Below are 26323 nucleotides of genomic sequence, written 5' to 3'. Positions count from 1 at the left end.
TATGTCATATCCAAACATGAGTGTTTTCTGGTGTACAGAGACAGTCATCTGTTACAGCTGTGTAAGACCCAGGGCCCCTGTTAAGTGTAGAGCCGACCTGGTTATGAACTGTGGTATCATTGCATTGCATACCACATGATGGAAACCTGTCAGTACATATGTAGTCTGCACAGTTGCTGTAGACCCATGTACAGTCCACTGGTCATGAGTAACATGGTGATGTAGTAATGTATGGATGTGTGTTGCTGGTCCAAGGACATGGTGATGTCTGAGGGCTACATAGTAGTCTGCGGCATTTACTACTGTGATCTGCACCTGAGACATCTGTGATGGCTCTTGAGTGCATACTGGTCAGTACATGTGAGAGGCCTTCATGTACGTGGGAACAGTAACACCTGGAGTGATCCATCATGTTCTTATGGCCCACATGTCTGTATCTGAGGTATACGGTGGTAGTGCTATTGTGCACAACTGTGCCATATGTCAGGTGTTCCTCACTGCAGAGATGTCCGTATTCCCCATTGTTGGATCTGAATTGTCAGCTGTGATCACGAACGCTACACAGCTAGCACTGATGACCCGCATATTCTGCCAAGACACTGGGTTGTCAACACATACATTCGCCAACAGGTCTGGTGAGTAAATGTCAGCAGCACTACACCTACCCTTAATACAGTCTGACCCGTGTGACGCAACAGAACACACATGCCTTGATAGTAACAACACTACATGATGCAGGTGGCACATGTAGTTTCCTTTTCATGCCTGTCTAATGCTTTGCTGTCATGTGGACTGTTGTTGTGATATAAATGCAATATCTACATATGTGTGTACATGTATATGTGTGTATGTATATCTATGTATATATGCATACAAATAATATATATGATATATGTGGATATAGAGAGATAGACGTAGATATAAACATATATGTCTGGGAACATCAGCACTATTGAATGTATGTGCCGGATGATCTGTACGTGATAACCTGGGATGGATGTATGTATATCTGCCATGGCATAGTGGTAATGCACATCATCTGTTGTGTGCAGGGTCCCGGGTTGTAGTCGTGTACACACCGGTTATTTTGTTGCTGGGAAGACCATGGGACATTGAATATGGTGATAGTAAGGCACCTGTTACCAGTTGTGTACGGATCTGAGCGACACTAAGCAGTGGTTATTAATTTGGAGGTTTGGTATGGGTCATATAACTATTCATTAGAAGACTATACTATACCGATGAGGTTGACAATACTGTATCCCATTTATCCCCAGGGTGTGATGCAGATACCTGGAGTATATGTGTGCAGTTAGCCGGGTGCAGGGCTCGAATATAGTTGACTGCATGGGAGGGGGGTCAGGCATACTGTACGTACATTGCAGAACTGTGCCTCAGGAGTGCTCCTACCTTAGCACGCCTAAGCTAGGGGTGTGTCTATACTTGCCTGGTGACATTGGGAGGGACAACAGCAGTGGTGGGGTTGTCAGGGTGTACAGGCTGCACAAACAGGTGATGATCAGCACAATCAGCAGATGACATGGCCAGCTCGCACCTGAACAGTACGGTAATGTGAGCAAGCATCATACACACAGGTTTCTTCCGCACTCTACACCACCAGTGTATAACTGCGGGGACATTTCACGACACAATCCAACCAAATGAGAAGGGCTGCAGCAGGCAACATAGACCAACATGTGCAGGAGTCTGAGGGCAGTGACGATGTGTATGCTGCCAAACATCCCTTACTGGGGTGACATAAGACTTTATAGACCCAGGGTGACTTACCAGGGGCTACATGAGCTGGGGATGGTGGAGCACTATGGGGCGGACAGAGACCTCCTACAGCAGCTTGTTGACCTGTGCCTGCCACACCAGACACATCAAACAGGCTGAGGGAAACCCATCACAGTGGATACCACTGTATGTGTTTGCCTGGGTATACTAGCCACAGGTACCTCACGCAGCACAACTGGGGATATCATGGGGATCTCACAGGCATCTGCATCCAGAGTACTGCGCCAGTTCACAGACGCCAAGTCAACACATGCTAGTGAGCACGTACATGTCCTCAACACACGTGATTAGTAGACCAGCAATATGCATCTCTTCAACCACATGGATGACTACCCTGGGGTACTGGGTGCTATAGCCTGCACACACATACACATCAAAGCACCACCCGGTGAGAGGGGTAGGGCCTACAGTCACTGCAGGGGCATACCCTCCAACAGCTAGGCCATATGAGATGGCCAGGGCATTACATTGAATGTGTGTGCTGTCTGCCCTGGACGCTATGATGATTCCAATATATGGCTTCTAACACAGCTGTTCCACACCTTTTCCAATATGGACATCCCCTACAGTGTCCTAGTGGGGGATGCTAGGTAACCAATGGTGTCGTGGCTGATGACACCCAGCAGCAATGCACACGCACCTGAACATTCACACCATAATGAGGTGGATGCACAGGCAAGACATGTAATTGAGCATGTGTTTGGGATGCTCAGTTCACGGCTCTGGTATCCGGACACATTCGGTGGAGCCCTGCAGTATTCACTAGCTACATGCATGCAATTTGTTATGGTATTTGCTATGCTACACATTCTGATCCTGCAGTAATGGTTGCTGCAGGAACAGCATGGGGCAGGGCTACACGGCCCAACACCACTGCCAAGGCCTGTACAGGCACCGTGTGACTTGGCGAAGGAACTACCTGAGCAGGGCCCAGTCAGCGAAAGGCCGTGCACAGTATGACCTGCCCTTGGCAAAGAGGCAACACAAGGCATATGCACTGACACAGTAGGTACCCACGGATGTCCCCTCTCTGACCCGCACACAGTACAATGGATGCCAAACATGACACTACCTGTACTTGGCCATGTATAGGAGGTGCACTGTGTGCATCCAACAAAGGCAGCACTCCAGCACCATCCTCAGGTCAAGAACACCCCCAGGGTACGTATATCGACCTAAAAATTGGCAGTTGTATTAGAATGTGTATTTACCCATTGCTATGGTATGTATGTGAGCATACAAGAGGCTTTGGTGGCTGACTGTTAGGGCAGCAGACAGTACACATCCATAGTGGCACCATGACATCTGTAGCACATACAGGGGTCACAATGGTAGCCAGTAGTACACAGGGTGTCCTAACCCACTGCAGATTATGGGATGAACATCATGTGTGTCCATACAGCCACACACGTTCCATGCAGCTGGGCAGGTGTGAACCACTATAGACAAATGATATACAATGACCTATGGATATGCCCAATGAATGACCCCAACCCCCAAAGACACACACAGACTACAGCAGGCCAGGCGGTTTGATGTAGGTTGTGAAAGCTAGGACGTCCAACACCACTGTGCTGGTATTTAACGCTGGGATCTGACGTACACTGATATCACTCCAACCGGCAATTTAGGTAGATCCACACACTGTCATGGAGTACCTGGCATACCAGTACAGTAGCGGCAGATGTGTACAACTGTCAGCTGTGCCCCCCCGTCCAAACTACACATGTGAGAGTCATGTGTGCCACCCGCGGTGCTGTGTAGGACTGTGGATGTGGTTGGATGTCCCCCCACGCTATGCAGACATGTAGCAACTGTCAATGCCACATGACCATTAGCTACCCTGCGGACACAGCATGACACCTGTCTGTGTAGAACGGAGGGGTCGGCAACACAGTACTGACTATCTGGACATGTGACACATGCAATACAGTTGTCCATACTTGGCATGCTCACACACATGATGGTATGATGGTAATGTCGGTCGACAACATGCATAACATTCATACTGGGCATGCTCACACACTGACACACAGGACGGCCAGGCATGCATACACCAGTGGTCTGGACATATCTGCCAGTACATTGCTATACTGTTGGATGACTGCGCTGCATGGTGTGTGTGTGTGGTCTATTGTCTGTAATATGCCATGGTCTATTGTTAATTCACATGAGCTATGTGCTGTGTGCAGGGTACTGCTACCAACACGTGAATAAGGCAGTTCTTTGTTTGCGGACAGACCGACACCTTTGGATACGGACTGGGTAAGGCACATTCCAGCAGGTGGGAGCAGTTGTGCATGGGTTTGCACTGCTGATCTCTGGTTACAGCACCTTTTACCCATTTAGACACCACATTTCTTTGACAATGCACTACTGGCATACTGGTAGACAACAACGCTTACAGCCGCTCGTTCACCAACATTTCTGCTTACATTTGTCACTCACGCTGGGTGTGTGCAATCCCTTGTGATGCATATTACATTGGACTACATGACTACAGTATCGGGTATGTCTAACCATTTGGCGATGGCAGGCATTCGACTGTACGGACTCGACGGCCTGTCCAGTGACATAATCATATTATATGCGTGTTCCTCATATGATCTGCTGCCATCTGCCTGATAAATGGGAACCGATACTCTGCAATTCTGACATGTGAATATGATTTTGTTAACGAAGCTGTCTGGCGAGTCATGCTACCGCATACCTACTGTACGTTTTCCACCTTTCAGATTGCACGACAGGAGACTGTAGGAATGACACCGTTCCCACTTTGCATGGGACAGTCCCTCATTAGGCATATGTCATGTGACTATACTCTAGCCATTGCAACTGTCCTGATTAGGGGACATTCTCATATTCTACATGTCTGTAGTGGTTGCTTGTTACAGGTCTTGTATACCTGACACGTTGATATGTTATATGTAGTAGCATAAGCAACTTTACAGCTGCTAGACTAAGCTTTGATTTGTGCTGATATGTATATTGCTGTACTATGCATGACTGTAGGTATGTTCTGCCCTGGTATGTCTGACATTTCTACAGAGCAGGTCCCACTTTGGCCATTCAGAATGGTAGCGGCCCTATAGATCCTATAGGTAGAGCTATCACATGTGTCAAGGCAACACATACCCACAGCCAATTGTAAACTGACTACTTCCATGGTTTGCATACGTTAAGGTTATTCTTGTAGCATTATAATTGCTAATGCTGTTTCCCATTACATGTAGCTATTTCTGATACAACAACTTAATTTCTGACACAACTACACACAATATATGGCCTCCTTTCCTGAACTCACAGGCCATGTGCCATAACATTCATTTTGCAGGACACAACTGCCCAGACAGGTGTGTCACTCACAGGCGTACGGGTGTGGAACCATCTATTATGCTATCATCTACCTGAGGTGGTCATCAAATTATGCACTTTCCATCACTAGCAGACCTCACATACCAATGGGGGAGACTGAACACTATATCAGGAACACTGCATAACACCCTGTGGGACACATTTAGACGATTGGTTCTATTAACCAGACACATTGACAGTCACAGAGCATATGTATTCATTCACATTTGTCGAGGTACATGCCATCTATGACTCATACATGTCATCTGTCCTTACCTGTATTCCGCCACCTGTCCACCTAATATCTCTAGTTCTGGAAGTGTTTATTTGGACTCTGTTACATTCTGATTCCTAACTATGGACATCCATGCTAATTGGGTATGCGGCACTGATTTGGTCTCTATGTATTCCCCCGATGGTTTACAGTATATCCGGTAGATGTGCTCTTCAGGCTTGGGACGTATAGGCGTCTGCTATACCCACACATGAATATTAATGACTTCCACTGGGTGTGCCTACTACATCTTTGCTAACCAGCACCTGCACACTTAAGCCCATTATTGCATACCCATGGTCCACCTACCTGGCACCCCTCTACAGCACTCATGACATATACTTACTGTGAGCACAGCTGGGGTATGAGCACACCCCTACACATTGCCCACTCTCCCCATATCAGGACACATGTCGTACGTTTTGTCAACCCATGTATTATCACACTTGCACAACCTACTGTTCCATGTACACCTACATCCTGCTCGCATCGATGACAATAGGTTGACACATACACTGAATTTTTGGGGTCCCGCAAGGGACACCGTTATCCATGTTTAAAGTGTAGACCTTGCAGATCTCTCCCACTGCTACTTTCCTGCCGGTGTTTTGGACAGCAGCAGTGTAGTAATCTGTATTACCTGTCTGTATGACTGACCAGTCTAGCTGGGCAGTGTGGGGGGTACAACGTTTATTTATTGGACCTCCCAGTCACATATGCCCGAGCTGTATATATGTTACCCCTAATTGCTGTAAAGTAACCTAGTTATGTACATGTGTATATCTACAATGACATATTTGTTTTGTGTGTATATGTATATATCAATACCTGTTGTTTGTGTATATATATATATATATATATATATATATATATATATATATATATATATATATATATATATATCTGTAGTATATCTTTGTGTGTGTGTATATATATATATATATATATATATATATATATATATATATATATATATATATATATATATATATATATATATATATATATATATATATATATATATATATATATATATATATATATATATATATACGTTTTTATCTATATATACATCTGTGTGTCCGTTAACCTATACATTTCCCGGACATAGACACTTACACATGCGTATTGGGTTTTATCTCTGCTTCAACAGCATACTATTGCCTTAGTCATTATGACACCGACACTTCATTCCGGTGAACTTGTGTTCAGTATACTGCACGTCATACAGCGGACAGATGTCGCACATTTTTCATGTCTGGGGTGCCGCTGATAAGTGTGATGTGATAGTGTCATTCGACCTATTACTCGTATGCACAGCCTGTTATTCCTGCTACTGTGTTTGTTTCTGTGCACATTCATATTATTAATGTTAATAGAATGAGTGTTTGTGTTATTGAGATTGCATGTCAACATATTGATGTCTGCATGTAACTGTGTCTTTCTGCTTTTCCCAGTTTGAGGTTGTCACACCAGAACTCCATTCCGCTCATGGGTAGCGTTTAGGTTTTATGTGCCGGGCTGCCAGCCCTGACGCACAACATCCAACAATGATACAACCATTCATGCATGTCTCCACTCAGATGACACTCTATCTGGGAATCGCACCTACGTACTAGCTGACCTCCATGGGCTGCTCCATTGCAACTGGTGCAACATACCCTAGCACTCCTGTGTCCATAATCGCATATCCATAGTTTCTCCAGCACACCCGTGTTGAGTTTCCACACATACCAGCCATTATACACCTGTTATCACAGCCATGACACACCTTTACACATTGCCCTCTCCAGAGCGTTGGGGCCCTACACACATTTTGTACTGCCTCATGTATTCACAGGCTCACCATCCATTTATATTTGCACATACATGCCTTTCCTGGTGCTATGGATTACGAACGATTTGCAGGTTACAAGTGTAGGTGGTCGCAACATGTACTACATTCCGTCTGTTTACAATGTTGACGTAGCACTTCAATGATGTTATGGCCACTGGTATAATCCTGCCTCTGGTGTGAATAGCTGTGCTCTACTCACACTTGTGCAGCTTTATCTGACATACGCTGCGAGCACTTTATAATTCCTTACTTGCTCTAGATTCCCTTCACAACCCGTATGTTTGCTTTCGTCTTTCAGCGTTCCTTATATATATATAATTGCATATTTCTGTTATGTCTGTGGATATTAATCTATACACACATCTATCTACCTATCTATCTATCTATCTATCTATCTATCTATCTATCTATCTATCTGTCCATCTATCTATCTATCTATCTATCTATCTATCTATCTATCTATCTATCTATATCTATATAAAAGTTACAGCTGTACAAGACAACATACATTTGCTATGCTAAAAGCTGCGTACACCCGCGCAGGTGCACTTGCATCTACTTAGTCTGAGTTACATATGTTTACTGGCACTTCTTTGGGATTACATGTGCCTTATTCCTTATGAAAGTATCACTTTGATTGATGGAATCCGGTTAACGGCCCCATGCGAGACACGCGGTCACCTTTACATGTATAAATGTTGGCTTTACAGCACAGAGGCATTCATTACACAATTAATATGTGCTATAGTCGTACTTGAACCGGGAATGCCTTTACGTTAGGCAGATGCTCTAACCACTACACTATTGTTGTTCTGCCTCATTTATATGTATACCCATGGTTCATAGCTACTCTGACATATGCCTCACCGCTTCCCTTACACAGCAAGCATCCATTCTCCTGCTGGGAAAACCGCAGTACAACACTTATGACATTCCCTGTTTCCTACTGCTCTGGACTCGTGCTGCATGTCTACTCACTCCAAGGATATTCAGAACTCCTACGCTTACAGTCCTTGCACATGCTCATGTTTGATTGTCAGGGTGTTCATGTGCTGGTCTGGGTTTAGGCTCATCCAACTGGTGACTAGAACTGCCCTGGCACTGTTCAAATATCAGACGTAGCACATGGACACAGTTAGTCCAGATTTTAACATTCTACCTGTGTTTACAGAAGCAGGTGTTTGGGCACCTCTGACCACATTATTAGGTCGGCGCTACATAATTTAAGGTGGGGAGTGGTTCCACTACATAATACAGGGTGGGGGGGTTTCCACGTGTTTCCCTTCCCATTTGACTATTTCATTCGTTTATGGATACAATGAATATTATTCTGGACATCAGTTATAAATTCACTACAGGTATGCAATAGTCCTGTCAACAGATGTGACAGTTGGTTGGTGTACATATGTGTACGGACCTCTGTGATACTCGGGGACTAGTTTCTACAGTGACAGGGTCAAGGCTATGACAACTCAGCGACAATCATGGACACTTCTACCATATTAGTACTATTAACTTGAAACGTGTTGACAGATTCGTATCACTACTAATTTTCTGCAGTTAAATGCATCTATTATTCTTCATTGTTGTAAGTAGTCATTCTCATTCCTAGCTGTGAGCCTATACATTTAGCACTTTAGTTGTCAGCCTGTTTCTTGTATGAATTATGTTTTTTATATCCTGACATGACCGCTTTAGCAACTGTTGCATGCAGTATGGTACATAGTTATTTCCTACAATCACAGGACATTTGGCATTGTATCATTGTTGGTCAGGTCACACTTACCCACACAGTAATTATCCCTCACATAGTGGATCAGGGGGTATCCTGTTTATGTCAGTGCCTTCATCACCCTTTTTCCATGTACCACTATGCGAATGTGTGCAATATATTCTCTCGCATATTCGTGTCGGGACACGTGTGTCACGGACAGGTGTTTGATCCTGGGTAGTAGGTTCTGCATGACCATCTAGGGCTGGACAGTCTCGTGCACCACTACTGCACATTCCAACTTGTGTCCAGATGTCTACAGGACTGGACATTGTGTCTTGATACCCATTCTAATGTTTACACAGGTTACTTATCCCATGAGGGATATCCAAAAATTTAACAAGACCGATACCGACCATTCTTCTGGCGTTACGAAAATGTGCTGGGGGTTTTACATGGAAGGGATACATAGTTTGCAATCCTGAAACTGCCTAGGGTGACACTACCTACTACATATGTGTAGTGGTCACTATGTGTAGATGTGGCTGCGCCAAACTAGTAGGCCAAGTATGGCTGGATTTGGTGGACGTTCAGGTATGGGGGCGGGTTGTGTGCTGTGGAGGGGATGCTGGGTATTCCATTATACATCCAGGTGTGTTGCATTTTATTTGGCTATTTCCATCAGGACCAATCAGTGGGTATGTGCCGGTGACATTTCTGTACATTTGTATCGCACATTTTAATATTCATATGTTTGTGGGATTGTGTTCTACAGTATGGCCTGTCTGGTTGTATTGCAGATGTGTATACATGTTCTTTGTGTTTCTTTCTGCTTCACCCGCTGCTCCCTCATACACCTCCAGTTCACCTATTCTGCATACAACACAGTCTCACCTTTGAGGATTATACCATTACCCACCCCCCCACACACATATTCCTGACACTCCATCCATCACTGCTTTGGTTGATAGTCCATGACACGGTCAAGGTAACACATTGCATACCCTACATATGTTAGGTACCTGTATGGTTGTGTGGACTACTCTGGCATGTTTCACCTTCCACATGCTATACCTCATGCACATAGGTACACACCCATACTTAACTTTCATGACATGGTTGGTACAGCCGGGTAATACCCTTTCAACTGTGACACATACTGACAGGTACAGCTTGGCCGCAGATGTGCGGATTTTGGCCGACTGTTCTAATCATTGGTAGGATGCCACCTTTTCCTATGTCCAGGATGGGATATATTCTGGACACATATCCGATTGTACTGGACAACACGTACCCACAGTCAATGCTACAGATAATACTGTTCCTTTCAGCCTACATGTTGCCTTATTGTTGTAGCAGTTTATATGCTCCTTCTGTTTCGTTTACATGCTTATTCTATTTCCTGTCACATATGGTATGTTAAATATGGACATACCTATTGTATGTGACTATTACATGCGTTGTGGGATATAATTCTGTCATGCGGTCACTAGATATTTACATTTATCATGTTTTTTGTTATGGACACATCTGCCCAGCTGTGTACTCTCCCTCACAATATGGGTCAGCTGGTGACCCTGACCATTGGGCTGGACGTACCTATTGGCGGCGCGCTAACATATGATGCGTTTCACTTCCACTTGATATAACTATCTAAACTGCGTTGGACTACAGGCACATGGTTTTCAATGTCATTTGTTCGAGTGATAGGGACCCGTTATTCCCTACCGTGCATTTGTGTTTGCTTCTGCATTTTGTGTTCGCAGGAACTGTCTTGCATGCTTTGCATACGTTTCAGTATCCACGAACACTGACAGATGTGATTACTACTGCTTGCAAATTGTTATATGCAAGCATTTTAGGTTGCACGTCGACAGCTGACATTTCCACGCCTCCGTGCGGCACTTCGACATGCCCTATGCACTCGTGCTCCTTTCCTATGCATGTGGCTGTGGTGGCAGCACGCCTTCATTAATATGCATTCGGTGCTACTGCTCCATCTTCATGCCACATGGTCGGCGCAAGCCTAATGCCGGCCTTGCGCCGAGCTTCATGAATCCCGGGGTATTTCTCTTTCTTGACTCCAAGTATGTAAATATTGCAAATATCAAGTAACCTCAGATGCTTATTTTTCAGACAGTTGAAACTTGTTGCTCTGAATGTAAATACCTGTAAACTGTGTTATCTATTGCCTTTAATTGCGTTTATAATGTACAATTTATGCATTTGCTTTTCCTGATTGATGAATTTATATATGTATTTTACCTTTTGCATTATGTAACCTTTATTGTATTCATGTTGCTTATGGAGCTTTTCTCCCCGGGCCTCCACTTAAAATGGGCACGTTCTGGCCCAGGGGACTTTCCCGGTAATCAAACTGAAATAAAATAAAAATAAATAAAGTAAATAAATATATACACAGAGAAAAGTGAGCTAATATTTCTTTCTTTTTGGCTATATTTAAATTTCTTCCTATTTTAACCAATTCTTTTTACCTCCCTTATCCTACACTTCTTCAGCATAACTTAGTTACCATTGCTGGCATTTTTTCCCATTCTTTCCCTTTTACCTTTATAGTAATTCTTATATTTCCATTGTTGGTAATTTTTCTGACTTAAATTTTTCTGTCCTTTTCTTTTATATTACTGTTTGAAATGGCTCAACACCTTCAGGTTTCAAAAAATGCAGAGAATGTGGGCATAAGAGCCCACTGTCTGATGCCCATGACTTCTGTGTCTATTGTTTAGGACCTGGTGTCCTACGATATCTGTAAAGCATTTAACCCCAAGGCATTGATCTACCATAAAAATAAAATGATATTGAAAGGATTTCTTCCAACATCCTTTTCTGTATCACTGGCTGCAGCTCAACCCTCCAAGGCAGGCAAAAAAGACTCCAGAAAGTGCCAATCAGATCTTTCTGGATTCTCCATTCCTTCTTCTGATCTGACTACAGAGCCAGCACAGAAAATCTTGAAATGTTCAGATCCAAAGACCAAATCCTCAGATCTGACTGTTTCAGATTCAAAGTCTGCCTCATTGGATCTGGTTCTTTCTGAGCTGAAACAGCTCCCCCTGGACCTGGTATGCATCTTCTATGGACCCTGTCCCTTTTCGGCTACCATCCCTCTTTTCTGAAACATGCCATCACTCTAGGTCCTCTTCAGTGGCCTCTTATTCCTATTCTTCCAGAAGTCTTACAGAGACAGATGTGGATAGAATAATGAGGAAGTTTCTCTTGGCACAGATTCAGATGGGAGTTCTACCAGTTCCTACCCCTTCAGGTTTGGAGACATTTACCAATATTACTGCATCACCCATCTTGGCTCCTTCTATGATCTGTCCTTTAGTTTCAGAGCCTTTTTATCCAAGTTTTCTGGGGCTGTCTGTATCAGATCCAAAAACTGTTGTACTTTCAGTTCCAATTCCTTCTCTGAGTGGACCGGCTCCAAGTTTGGCGGAGCTGGAGGACTCTCAATGTTGAAGAGTTATTGTCAAATCTGAGGTATTAGAGTCAACTCTGTTGCTGTCAGAACCATCTCTGCCCCTTGGATCCTCAGCATTGGACAGCTCATCTCTGATGTTTGCCTTGGGTGGACTGTTTTCAGGTCAGAGGGAGCCAATGGTCTAGAAGCATGTCTTCTCAGTTCTGTTGGCATCCTTCTCCCTGGGGCATTCTGCTTTTGAGGTGGTAGACAGAGTGCTCGATTCTAGAGGATGGATGATCCCTTCTACTCAGATCTTCCTTCTGGATCCCAGATATCTTTGCAGTTTGAGCATCAATGCTCTCTTCCACAGGGACAGCCAGCCCAAAGTCTCCAGGATATCCAAGAGCATATACTTATATCTTCCAATACTACCCCTCAGCATCCAACTGAAAAGTCCTTAGGAAGAGAAAATGCAAGCAAAGGCACCTAGGCTCTCCTCAGGAGTCGGTCACTGAAGATACCAATTTCAATGAAGGGGAAGGGACCCCAAGATCACCACCTGATGACGTCTTCTTTGGAGACAATTTGGAGATCCTTAACCAAATGGGTGGTTAATCTACAGATAACCCTTCTCAAGATGAATCAGTATTCCTGAATGCATTTGGGCCTGGCCCATTTACTTCCTGGGTGATTCATTGATTTGATCTCTTGGTTGGCATGGAAGGAAACTGATTCTGTTGAGCTGATCCCTAAGATGTCAGATAGGATCCTGGTACCACCAAAGTAAAAAGAGTTCTGAGCAAAGGAGGACCAGAAGATGCCATGGTCATAGCAGTGACCAAAAAGAAAGAATTCACGGAGCGGTGTTCATCTGTTCACCCCCCCAACAGGGAATCTAGAGTGTTGGACAGAGTTAGGAGTCATGATTATGTTGCAGCAACTTTCCCATTTAGGTCACTGAATTATTTGGCACACTTCACTAGACTTCAGAGCGATTTGATTAAAGAACTTGCCAAATCCCTCTCAGGAACAATAACTGCTATGGCACAAACTTCTATTGCCTCACAGTTGGCTATCCTACAGTCCGTCTCAAATTCTTCCATGAGGCTTATTTCACATGCTGTTGAAGGTACCTCAAGGGCAGTGGGTTCAGGCACTTCCATTAGGAGACATGCCTGGATGCACTTATGTCATCTTGCAGAGCCCTTCAAGTCTTCCTTCATCAATGCTCCTTTTGATGGAAGTTCGTTGTTCTGTCCCAAAGTGAAGGACACACTATACAGGTGTGAACAAGATATTAAGACCCCTTCTGCAGTGGCATACATTTTCTGGCCCTCAAAGAACTTTCTCTAGGAATCAATGAGGTGGTCAGAAAATGTGGTTCAAAAAATCCCAGGGTCCTTTCCATGATACACGTGGATACAGATCCCTTAGGGGAAGAGGGGGAAATGAAAATGGAAGACTCCATGCACACAGCAGAGGAGGCCCACAGAATCAAGAATCAAGGAATTTCTTCTCTCACAGATCATATCAGCAGCCCTGAAATGAGGCCCGATTTCCCACCTCTGGCGGTAGTAGGGGGTTGATTAGCCCTTCACCAGAGAGCCTGGCTAGACATCACAACAGATACCTTAGTGCAGAGGATTATTTCTAGAGGTTATATAATACCCTTTTCCCACCCACCTCCATTAAGATTAAGCAAGATTCCTGTTGTTCAACCCAGTCAGAGGAAAGACGCAGCGCAAGAAATAAAAAATTGCCATAAAAAAGAGTCATTTAAGAGGTCCACCGAACCAAATAAAGTCTGGAACCTTCTTGTAGATCAATGTGTGTGTATGTACCTTTAAGAAACTATCTAAGGGCTTGCACAAGTGTATAAATGCTGAGCATGTGTAAGCCTGCCTGCTATTTTGTAGTTAGTTGTTGAGAAGTAAGCATGTATGGTCTGTCTGTTAACTAGTTTGTTTATATTTTATGATGCTGCTATCCATCCTGATGTGTTTCTGTGTATTAAAGCATCTAAACAAAATAAACCACCTGCTCGTCATCTATGTTAGAGAAGGACGAGCGTCATAGTGTCAGAAGTAGCATGTTTAAAAGGACATGGTGTCAGAAGAGGCATGTTTAAAGGACATAGTGTTAGAGGCGGCTTGGCTAAAATGACTTAAGGCAGTTGCTTGGAACTGGTGGAATATACAAGAGTGAATCATCCCTACAATGTGCATACTTCACAAAACAGGTCAGAAATGAATTTCAGATATTTAAACTTGCTCAACGCTATTTCTTATTCGCAAAATATGAAACGAGGTATACAGAACATTCTAAACAATATTTGCATAAACTGATATGTACAATACTGATAAAAGTATTCAAATTACTATGAAAAATGTTTGAAATAATGTCCAAATTGCATGATACAAAGTAAAGGGAACCAACCACGTTTTTCAAAACTTGCTTAGTGAATCTGTATTTTTTTATATTAATCAAATATATCAGAGTTATCAGAAGTCTATAATGTGTGTGCATATTTGTGCAGTATTACAGTAAGGTTATTTGACAAAGTTCAGTCATTACAGGGTATTTTTCACAGAATACAGCCATTTCAGAGTATATTTCACAAAATACAGTGTTTTGAAGAGTTTATTGTGCATTTGAATGTTATTACAAGCTCACAGAACAGTTTCTTCATACATAACTAATAGGGCCATATTTTCAGTGTGTTTGTACATACCTTGTGGGCATGGCAGACAGATTTCTAAAACCCAGTGCACTTGTGTTTGACAGTAACGTTGCTGAGAACTACAGAGTGTTTGAGCAAGATTACAACATTTTCATACTGGCCGCATTTTCTGATAAAGATGACCGTGCAAAGGCATTTATTCTGCTTAATTTAGTTGTGTCAGAAGCCATAGAAAGGGAACATTCATTTGTATATGCATCTGTTATCTATACAGGAGGGGGGGACCATCATATTGTTGTAACAGATGAGTCAAGGAATGATGCAGAGTGCTTAAAATGTAAATTTAGAGAAATGTGCAACCCCCAGACAAATGTCACAATGGAAAGGCACTTATTTTACACAAGGGATCAAAAGCCTGTTGAAACTTGTGCAGCATATATAACTGACTTGAGAAACAAGGCTAAAGTGCAGATTTGGTGATTTAAGGAATACATTGATAAAGGACAGAGTTGTATGTGGTATCAAAGATGATGCTGTAAGAAAGATTTTACTTCCTGACAGTGAATTAACTTTGAATATGGACATTGAGATTTGTCAGATATATGAGCTCACAAAAAATCACACACATGCTTACAAATGAGAATATCTCTAGAAGGCACAGTGATAAAGCTCATGTTGATAGTAAGCAGCATATAGTTAAAAGAAACAGGCCCAAGCACATGAAAGCAATTGTAGCGCCTGAAGCACAGACTGGCAAACCTCAGAGCTTTCTAGGAAATTCCAGAGTTCACACAGTCTCAATGAAGCATAAGAGTGAGTCAGCAAACTCAATATATGGGCCCCAACCCAGTTCCATTGCCAGCTGTTGTAACTGTGGTGAAAGTCATTAATCTAAAAGGGAAAATGTTTAGCTTTTGGTTAGCAATGCCACAAATGCAATAAGTGGAATCATTTCAAAAGGTTTTGTAAATTGTAAGACCCACATTCTTTTATTAAAAGGGAACATCTTAAGAAAAAAGTTGATCAATTAAAAAGCTGCCACCCTACTTTTTATGACGATGGTGTGGCTAGGGTTGCCAGATTTCTTTGTGGCTAAAACCGGACTAAGGTCACGCCCCTTGCATCACCCATAACTCCGCCCACCCCACCCCCTCTCCCAGACATGCCCCACCCCCTTTGTGACATCACGGTGACATCAGATGATGGGAGCACCCACTTTCTGTTCTGGATGCCTGCTTTCAGCTGATTTACTATGCTTTTCTGTAAAAAAGCATAGTAAATCAGCCAATATAACAAACACTGACAGTCTGTTTCCTTTTGTAAAACAGAATACTGGACTTTGTACAGTGTTTTCCTGACTACCAGAGACTTGAATAAATGATTTGTGGATAGTCCAGAAAAAAAATGGATAGGTGGCAACAGGGATGATTTCCAATTTCCCACCTGTTGGTCAAAGTTATGGGAAGCTTGTTCCAGTGCATGGGACCCTCTGAGACACATTTGTGTCTCATCAACATGGCCTATTTATGTCACAAGCAAAATTTAAATCCTTGGATCTACTCATACACAACACAAGGCAAAGCTGTGTCACTTATTTTAAATAAATTACTCTGATCTGAGCTTATGGCAAACTGATAAACCTTTCTTTGTTTATTTGTATTTCTTCACCATTAAATAAGTAAGCAGCTGTTTTATTTACTTCTGCCATGATTACAGATTTTAAAATAAAATGCACAAACACCGATAGCCATTTTCTAAACAAAACAGTCCCACAATGAAAATAGACTTAGCACAAGCACTAAACTTCTCTGCCATTGAAGCTCACATTCATTAAAACAGTATTAAAACCCAGATTCAAATAAAATGCATCTGGCCAGTGGAGTATACCCCACAGATGTTAAAGACTTTCCACTGGTATACTTTGAAAATTACAAATAACATCTAACATTTTATATATGCAATTTACTACTTAAACCATTATCAACACTTACATTTTCAGATTTCAAGCTAAAAAAATACAAAATAAAATGTACAAAAATAAAGCATTAAAGCATAGTTTTCAGGCATCTCTATAATGTTTCAAAAAAATATATTTTCAGAGAAAGTGTGTCGGGAGGGGGGGGGCAAAATAATCTTGCCTTCAAACAGAATACTTCTCGCCTATCTAAATACAACAACTAAAGTTTCTCTGTCACAGACCAGACACACCCACCTCTATCACAGGAAAGCAGTTCCTACACAACAAGTAATTGAAGGTCACGTGGTGCTTCACTACTTAACCATCTGGCATGTTATCTCTCAAAAACATGCAAAGAAACTGCTGGAATGCTATAGCATAGCAAACAAGAGTATAAACACTTATCCTCCGACAGCTGATAAGAAATGTTTGACTTACCCAAATGGCCTGCCATTTTCTGTGACAGTGGAAAAAAAACTGGATGTTCTGCAGCTATTTTGGATAATTTATGTGTAGTGCATAAACAAAAAAACATTATATTGTGCAGTTCTGTTGAGCAAGAAACTGCATGCTGGAAGTGTAACAAAGAAATACTACATGTGCCAAGCATCTTAAACATAAATGCCCAGTTATTTACATGGTACAGCTGCTGAACTGCTTTTGAAAGTACTGCCATCAAATGTTGCCTTACATTCTCTTCTCTTTCAGTTGTCTCTCCATATTTTATTCAACATTTTACATTTTAAGCAGAGCAAATGCACACATTTAAAGCACATATGCATATCACAGTCATGTAAGAAGGCTGTTATTGTATGCATCTTTTGTGAGTTCATGACAATATGCTTCAAGAAGAATATAAGTCATAAGGAGTTTCATCTGTGACAAACTGAAAGTATAATCAGATACAGCAGGGTAAATCACATGCTGGAGCAGGCTGCAAAGCTTACCAAGAACTGAAACAAAACTGAAAGATTCAGAAGAAACAGAGGTGTTTTCCAATGACGAAAAATGAGGAGAAAGCACCAGGCCATCATACAGTGTGGCTATTGTTTTTAAAGAAATAATGATAAATAAAAATGTATGTACGAATCGATCCTGTGTATTAGCTGCCTGTACCCTTACACACACACCCCTACCTCTCTGAATTTGTGTCCAATCATTCATTCATTGTTGTTGTGGTCCGCTGTGAAGTCTAAACCAAATGTCTTCTGGACAGGAACTCAAATTCCACAGCGCAGTCGGAAGATGAAGACGTCATGTAAGCAATTTCAGCTTCTTCTGCATCATCAGTCGCGCGCGATAAGGCGTAAAGGGTGTTCTTAAAGTAGAACACCCTAAAAATTTTTAATTAAATGAAAAGATTTTATTTTTGTAGACAAGAAAAGGCAGTTTCTAGACAGGGTCCCTTATTTGTGGACAGTCCGGAGTCAGGTAATGGCTCTAATTATAGCCACAAAGCACACCAGGATTAAAGGCAATAAGGAGGGGAGAGAGAGTGAGTAAAGATGGCATGGGAGAAATGCTTGAGATCGTGTCAGTGGCACAAAAACCGGACTTCATGCGTCCGGTTTTTAATAAAATTTGTAACCGGACAATTAGTCTGAAAACCGGACAGTCCGGTCAAAAACCGGACACCTGGCAACCCTAGGTGTGGCAATGCTTCATGAAACAGTTAATGCAGTAGATTTAACACTGAAGAATGAAGTATTTTGCACTGTTCAGTTAAATGACAAACACATAGACCTGAAAGGTGACACAGGTTCCAAGTGCAATGTTATGTCAGCACAAAGATTTTCTAGAGTGTGTCATGGTGAAAGGCTTGATTTGGCATAGTGTGTGAACCTTGTTGCATATGGAGGTGAAGAAATTCAGACTGAAGACTCAGTAGTGATTTCATGTTACTCTGCTGTAAGAAGCTGCAACTCGCTATTTTATGTGGCCAAGAGGCATGTGCAGTCATTATTAGGGCTTAGACACAGTTTGAAAATGGACCTGCTTTCATTTAATAAGGAAGTCCATCAAGTCATCTTAAAATACCACTATTCTAATTTCGTCCAGTACATTTTTTCTTGCCATGCTGATCTTTTTGAAGGAAATCTAGGCAAATTTCCAGCTGTGTACTCCATGAAGTTAATCTCAGAAGTCAGTCCAGTTATTAGGCCAGCATGAAAAGTTCCACTAGCCATACAGGACAGAGTCAAAGCCGAGCTGGATAAAATGGTGCAACAAGGTGTGATTTGTCCAGTTGCAACTCCAGCTGAGTGGGTATCTTACATGGTAGTAGCTTATAAGAAAAGCTCAGATGACATCAGAATATGTATTGACCCATGAGATTTGAACAAAGCACTAAAAATACCTCATCATCCAATGTGCACAGTCAAAGAAGTTGCAGCCTTGATGCCAGATGTCACTGTTTTTTCTGTCTTCGATGCAAAGAGTTCATTTTGGCAAATTCAGCTTGACAAAAAGTCCTTATTGCTCACTATCTTCAGTACTCCATTTGGCAGGTACAGATTTTTGAGAATGCCATTTTGGATAAATTCTGCAAGTGAAGTCTTTCAGAGTGCAATGGAGCAAATTATTTCTGGGTATTCTTGTGCTATTATAGTAGACAACATTCTAGTAAGAGGTAGTGGTGAAGTGAACATGACAGAATCCTCAGAAAAGTTCTAGAAAGGGCACATCAAGTGAAACTTAAGGTCAATACACACAGATGCAAATTCAGGCTACAAGAAGTTACTTATATTGGTCATTTATTTACCAGTTTAGGCCTATGACCAGACCCTTCTAAGCAAACAGCTATTCTCGAGATGCCAGCTTCAGACAATATTCAAGCCCTGCAACATTTTCTTGGCATGGTCCAGATTGTTATGTTACGAGGTATGGTTGTATCTCTAATCCTTGTAACAGATACAATCCAAATTGGATATGAACATTGTGTTTTGTTTCTAATGTCTGTAGTAATGCATGTCTAACTTTAATGTTGTTTTTACAAAGGGCAATCTTTTTAAAGGGAGTATGTAGATCACTGTGTGTGTATGTACCATTAAGAAGCTATTCAAGTGCTTGCACAAGTGTATAAATACTGAGCATGTGCAAGACAGATGATAATTTGTAGTTAGCTGTTGAGATGCAAGCATGTATGTATGTAAGATCTGGCTGTTAACTAGTGTGCTCATATTTTATGATGCTGTTATCCATTCTGATGTGTTTCTACGTATTGAAGCATCTAAACAGAATACCCCACCTGCTTGTCATCTATGTTAGAGAAGGATGGTCAACACTTCACAAGATTCTCTTTAGTGCAAAAGAAAACAGGGGACTGGTGACCAATTTTGGATCTCAGCCTTCTGAACAAATCGGTTCAGTACATAAAGTTCCTGATGGTCATGGTTCAGTCCATTTTGACATTTCTGCATCAGGACAACTGGATGTGCTCAAAATATCTTCAGGATGCATACTATCCCATACAAATGAACAGGTGCTCCAGAATATATCTACACTTCTGGCTGGGAGTCAGTTTTTACTAGTTCAGAGCTCTGCCCTTTGGCCTCACCAGAGCCCCCTGGCAGTTTACCAAATACATGGTAATAGTTGCAGCTGACTTGAGACTACAAGGATTTTGAGTGTTTCCTTACGTGGATGACTGGCTCACAACTACTCTGACCATGCATTTATTGATCAAAGGTTGAGATTATGTACTCTATTTCTGCTCTCACCTAGGCATTACCATCAATCTCAACAAATCTCAGGTAGAACCAACTCAAGTGCTAGAATTCATAGGAGCGTTATTCAATAATGTATCAGTGATAGGCTCCCTTCCTCTGCAAAGGGTACAAGCAATTTGATTTGAAGTCAAAAATATAATTCAGAATTCTTCACAGTCAGCCTGACTGATTCTACAAGTTTTAGGTTAAATGTCTGATGCCATAATTCTAGTTCCATTGGCAAGATGCCAGATGAGAATTCTTCAATGGATCCTGATGACTCAGTGGTCTATCTTGTAACACAATTTTTCCACCCATATCAAAATGACTCAGCCATGTAAAAGATACTTCATGTGGTGGATTTGCTCAGAACAGATTTTATAAGGCTGACCTTTCATACTTCCTCAGCCCAAGGCTATAGTGACCATGGACACATGCCAAATTGGGTGGTGGTGGTGTATTTCCTGGGAAAGATGGTCCAAGGTACATGGTCCCCAAAAGAGGCAAACACACATGTCAATTTCCTAGAAATGAGAACAGTCTTCCTAGCATTGCAGGCCTTCCAAGACTCTCTCCCTAGAGGGACTGTTGCAATTCAGATGGACAATATATCAGTAGTCTGATACATCAACAAACAAGGAGGAACCAGATCTTACCCCTCATGTCAAGAAGCTCTGAAGGTCTGGCAATGGGTGATCTCATCCAATTGATTTCTGATAGCAAAGCACATTTTGGGAAAATCCAACATGATAGCAGACAAGTTGAGCATATAGCCTCACGAATGTTTGCTCAACAAGAAAATTGCTGAGAAGATATTCCACCAATGAGGCCAGTTGTGCAGCAACTTCTTGGCATCTCCCCTCAACAACAAGTGCAGCAGGTTCTTTGTCCTGATCCTACACCAGGGGAGTTACAGAGAGGTGCTGTCCTCCACTTGTGGCCTCCTGGTGTCCTCTATGCTTACCCCAACTCCTCTAATCCCCACGTTCTTCAAAGTGCATCTCTATTGAAGAGTACAGTAATTCTCATTGCCACTTACTGGCCTCATCAATATTGGCTCCCCTTCCTTTGGCCTCATCAAGTTCATCCTCCTTGGATCCTGAATCCAATTCCAGACCTTCCATCTCACCTGAAAGACATGATTCACCAGGACATTTTGGGCTGAAAGTTGACCACATGGTTTCTTCAATTTAATTGATGGCTAGACAACCCAGTTTCTCATCCCCTGTCCATCATATTCTTTTGTCTTTCCACAAAGCTTCCACTAGGAAGATTTACAAATGTAAATGGAAAAGATTTGCTTTTTGGGCACAACAGAAAGACATCAACCTTTTTTCTGCATAAGTACTCAAAGTTCTTGAATTTTTGGCTACTATTTGTAGTGAAGGGGCCAGTTCCTCAATGGGTAAAGTATAATTAGCTGCCATTTTTAATTTTCATAATGTAGTGACAATTCTACCTTAGCTTAGTCACAACTTTGTAAGGCATTTATAAAAGGAACCTTTTTATTAAGACCACCCTTTAAAGATTGTACTCCACCATGGGATTTGAATTTAGTGTTATAAACCCTGACTCAATCACTATTTGAACCAATTGCAAAATGTGAATTAAAGTTTTTGACTTCGAAAACTCTATTTTTTGTGGCCATAGCATTGGCTATGAGGGTTTCAGAACTTGAAGCCTTATCTTCTAAACCACTGTATTTAATCTTTCATAAAGATAGGGTGTCCTTATAAACCAGTCTATCTTTTCTTTTTAAGTTGGTGTCAGGATCAAACGTTAATCAATCTATCAATATCCCAGTTTTGTTTCCAAATTTCTCAAACAAAGGGGAATACATTGTAGACTTGTTGGGCATTCACAGACAACTATGTTTCTATCTGCATAGAACTGAAAATTCAGAGATTCATATCAATTATTTATCTGTTTTTCAAATTCAAGATTGGGAAATCCAGGCACCCTAAGTACAAGATTGTTTCATTAAGTTAGTAATAATGTTTTTTTTTTTTTCTTTTCCAGGGAAGAAGACAGCATGGAGCCTTGGGAAATTAATTTCTTTAGTGAGCTGAGAGCAAAACCTCAGAAGAGATCAAGTGGTAGACAGTAAGGTCTTGACATTGTAGGCATTTGGCTATAGTGGTGCAAATCAGAGGTAAAACATTTCTGAACCTTGATTTGATTCTGATCCATTTATACAGTAATTATTTAGGATCTGTAACAAAAATGACTTGGTATTAATATTTATGAAAGCTTTATTTCCCTAAAAAATGATTCCTGCAGTTACATTGTCTGGTATTTTCTGTTTTTTACTTGGAATACCTTCTCTTGCCTATTTTGAACAAGCTTATACTGTTTTTTTAACTGTTTGCTGCATTATATAGTATCTGCACTTAATATTTTACCAGGTCAAAAATTGATCAAAAATCTGTTGTTTGTTTGTTTAATTTAACTGATTTATTACTGCCTTCTGTATTTCTGTGTGTTTTCTATCTAAAAACAAAAAAAACAAAAAAATAATCCTTGTTTTCCCACCTCTCCTTGACTAGTTTAGACCAGTTTACAGGCTTTGCTGTATTCTGGGCTGTGGTGTAGTTCCTGTGTTGTCCATTACCTTACTTGGATAGAAGGAAGTTTCTTTGCTCACCAGTGGGAGTGGGGAGCCTTGAGCAGCCTATCGGTCCCTGAAGGAGTGACCTCAGCACAAGAGCTGTAGTAATTGGTTATTTTGGACCATTTCTAGCTCTTTTGAAGATCCCTGTTTAATATCCGCCTCAGAGCATTTTTTTCTGGCTATACTACTCAGAGACAGCTCCACATGGTCCTGCAGAGTGGTCCTAGCTACAGAGAATTGAGAAAAGCGACTACTTTCCTGATTTAAGTATTTTTTTCTGTTTTTTACTTGGAATACCTTCTCTTGCTTATTTTGAACAAGCTTATACTGTTTTTAACTGTTTGCTACATTATATAGTATCTGCACTTAAAATTTTACCTGGTCGAAAATTGATCGAAAATCTGTTGTTTGTTTGTTTAATTTAACTGTTGAGGCTGCCCACTAAAGTGTGCTAGCCTGTGTAACTGATTTATTACTGCCTTCTGTATTTCTGTGTGTTTTCTATCTAAAAACAAAAAAAAAACAAAAAAATAATCCTTGTTTTCCAGCCTCTCCTCGACTAGTTTAGACCAGTTTACAGGCTTTGCTGTATTCTGGGCTGTGGTGTAGTTCCTGTGTTGTCCATTACCTTACTTGGATAGAAGGAAGTTTCTTTGCTCACCAGTGGGAGTGGGGAGCCTTGAGCAGCCTATCTGTCCCTGAAGGAGTGACCTCAGCACAAGAGCTGTAGTAATTGGTTGTTTTGGACCATTTCTAGCTCTTTTGAAGTTCCCTGTTTAAAATCCGCATTTATGCTGCTTTATGATTAGCATAGCGCAGCACTGGTTAAACAGGGTTAAACTTTTTCTGACTCCGCCAAGTCTGCTCTTCAAATTTTCCCTTAGAAAGCTCTACTCTTAGAATAACCAGTGTACTCGTTCTATTATAAGCATAGCACTTTTTCTCAAAGCTTCTCTTCTAAGTAAGCACTCTCAAACTTAAGTAGCACTATATCCACCTACCACCCCAACCACTTCCCTTAAAGGCACAGCACTCTCTTATAATATTCTAGCATGTCGAGTGGTAGATTGCTAGCATCTTCTCCTGTTCAGCTGGTTAATCTGGGAATCTTGAGACAATGCTATAATTGTCTCATGTACACAGACAACCCTCTCCTCCTCCCAACAAACACAAATACGTGTGAGAGATGCAACTATATAGCCAAACTGGAGGCTGAACTCTCTCAACACAGGACTGGCAAGACCAGACAGAAGGAGAAGGTAACCACACACACAACAAACCCAGTCACACATAGACCTACCCCAACTGCAAATCAAGCACATAATAACATAAAAACATACTCGGAGGCTCTATTAAAAAACTTACCAAAACAACAGAGGCTCCCAAAGCAGACACCCAAAAATCCACCACCTCAAAGCATAACACATGCAACACATACTTCAATAAATCGGTGTGTCAATAAATCACAGCCCTTAAGGCCAAACACTATGCCTGATACACTAGTGATAGGTGACTCTATAGTCAGACACACTGACGTCCCACTTACCAGGCTGAGCAAGGAGAGGGTAATGGTAAGCTGCCTATCAGGGGCTAGGATCCACCATATAACACATGCACTCAGGTCACTCAAAAGCATGTACAAATATGACTCCATCATTGTCCATGCCAGCGTGAATGACCTGAGACATACCTCCTTGGACTACATGAAAAGAGACATAGAGGAGCTCTCTGATTATGTAGCCCAGGCTGGTATGACCCTGACCCTGAGCAGCATCATGCCCTCACAAAGAATGATGCCACAATACAAAGACAAGATGATTAGCTTTAATAATTGGCTCAATTACTGGTGTCATTCTAGGGGGATCCAATGTCTGTCTGCTTGGGATGACATGCTGGACAAGCCACGCTGCTTAGGAAGGGACGGCTTGCACCTGCCACCACTGGGCTTCCGGATATTGGCTAATGCTCTTGCCACCCCCATAGTGCCTTTTTTAGGCAAGGCTCAAAAGATGAACCCACCTCCTTAGAAAACAAAAATGGAAAAAAATTAAGGGTAATGCTGCTCAATGCCAGAAGTCTAAATCTCAAGATGCAGGATCTCGAAGCACTCCTCAGTATGGAGAACATCGATGTCTGCGCTGTAACCGAGACCTGGTTCAAGGCTCCTGAGAGCACCCCAGCGCTACCAGGCTTTACCTCGTATCATGCTTTTCAGCCCCAGAACCCAGGCCGAACCACAAAGGGAGGGGGAGTGTCCATATTCATCAAGGATACCCACACCTCCAGGTTAGTGGCAACTCATGAAGCAACGGAGACCATCCAGGTGCAGCTAACCATAGGCAAAACTGCTATACAACTGGTTGCATGTTACAGACCACCCTCCCAATCTCAAGAACCCCACTCAGCCTTCCTGAAGACATTGGAAGATATGAATGTCTCACCAAATACCATCATATTGGGAGACTTCAACTACCCTAACATAGACTAGGTGCACTATTCTAGCCCTAACACCCTAGCCCAAAGTTTCCTGGAATTCACAAACTCAAATGCAATGGAACAGCTAGTCACCTCTCCCACAAGGGGGATAATATAAAAGACCTGATCATCACAAACATGGGGACAAAATGCTCCACACCGGAAGTATTCCCCTCACTGGTGAGATCTGACCACAAACTAATCTCCCTGGATATACATTTACCACCTCCACCCCCAGCACAAAAGACTACAGTGAGAAACTTCTCAAAAGCTGACTTTACACTTCTCAAGACTGAGATGGTATCATTTAAGCCCACAGGGCCAATGGAAACCACATGCCACAATGCTGAATCCTACACAAATGCTTTCTACGGACATCTCCAAGAATGCATGGATTGTGCAATCCCAAATAAAACCAAGACCCTCTCCACCAAATGAAAGTGTCCTGTCTGGTGGACCCCAGCCATAAACAAATTGTATAACAAAAGAAGGA

This window comes from Protopterus annectens, chromosome 2.part1 (genome assembly GCF_019279795.1).
Source record: "Protopterus annectens isolate FY-2018-M chromosome 2.part1, PAN1.0, whole genome shotgun sequence".
In the NCBI taxonomy this organism is placed as follows: domain Eukaryota; kingdom Metazoa; phylum Chordata; order Ceratodontiformes; family Protopteridae; genus Protopterus; species Protopterus annectens.
This window is presented reverse-complemented; position numbering follows the sequence as displayed.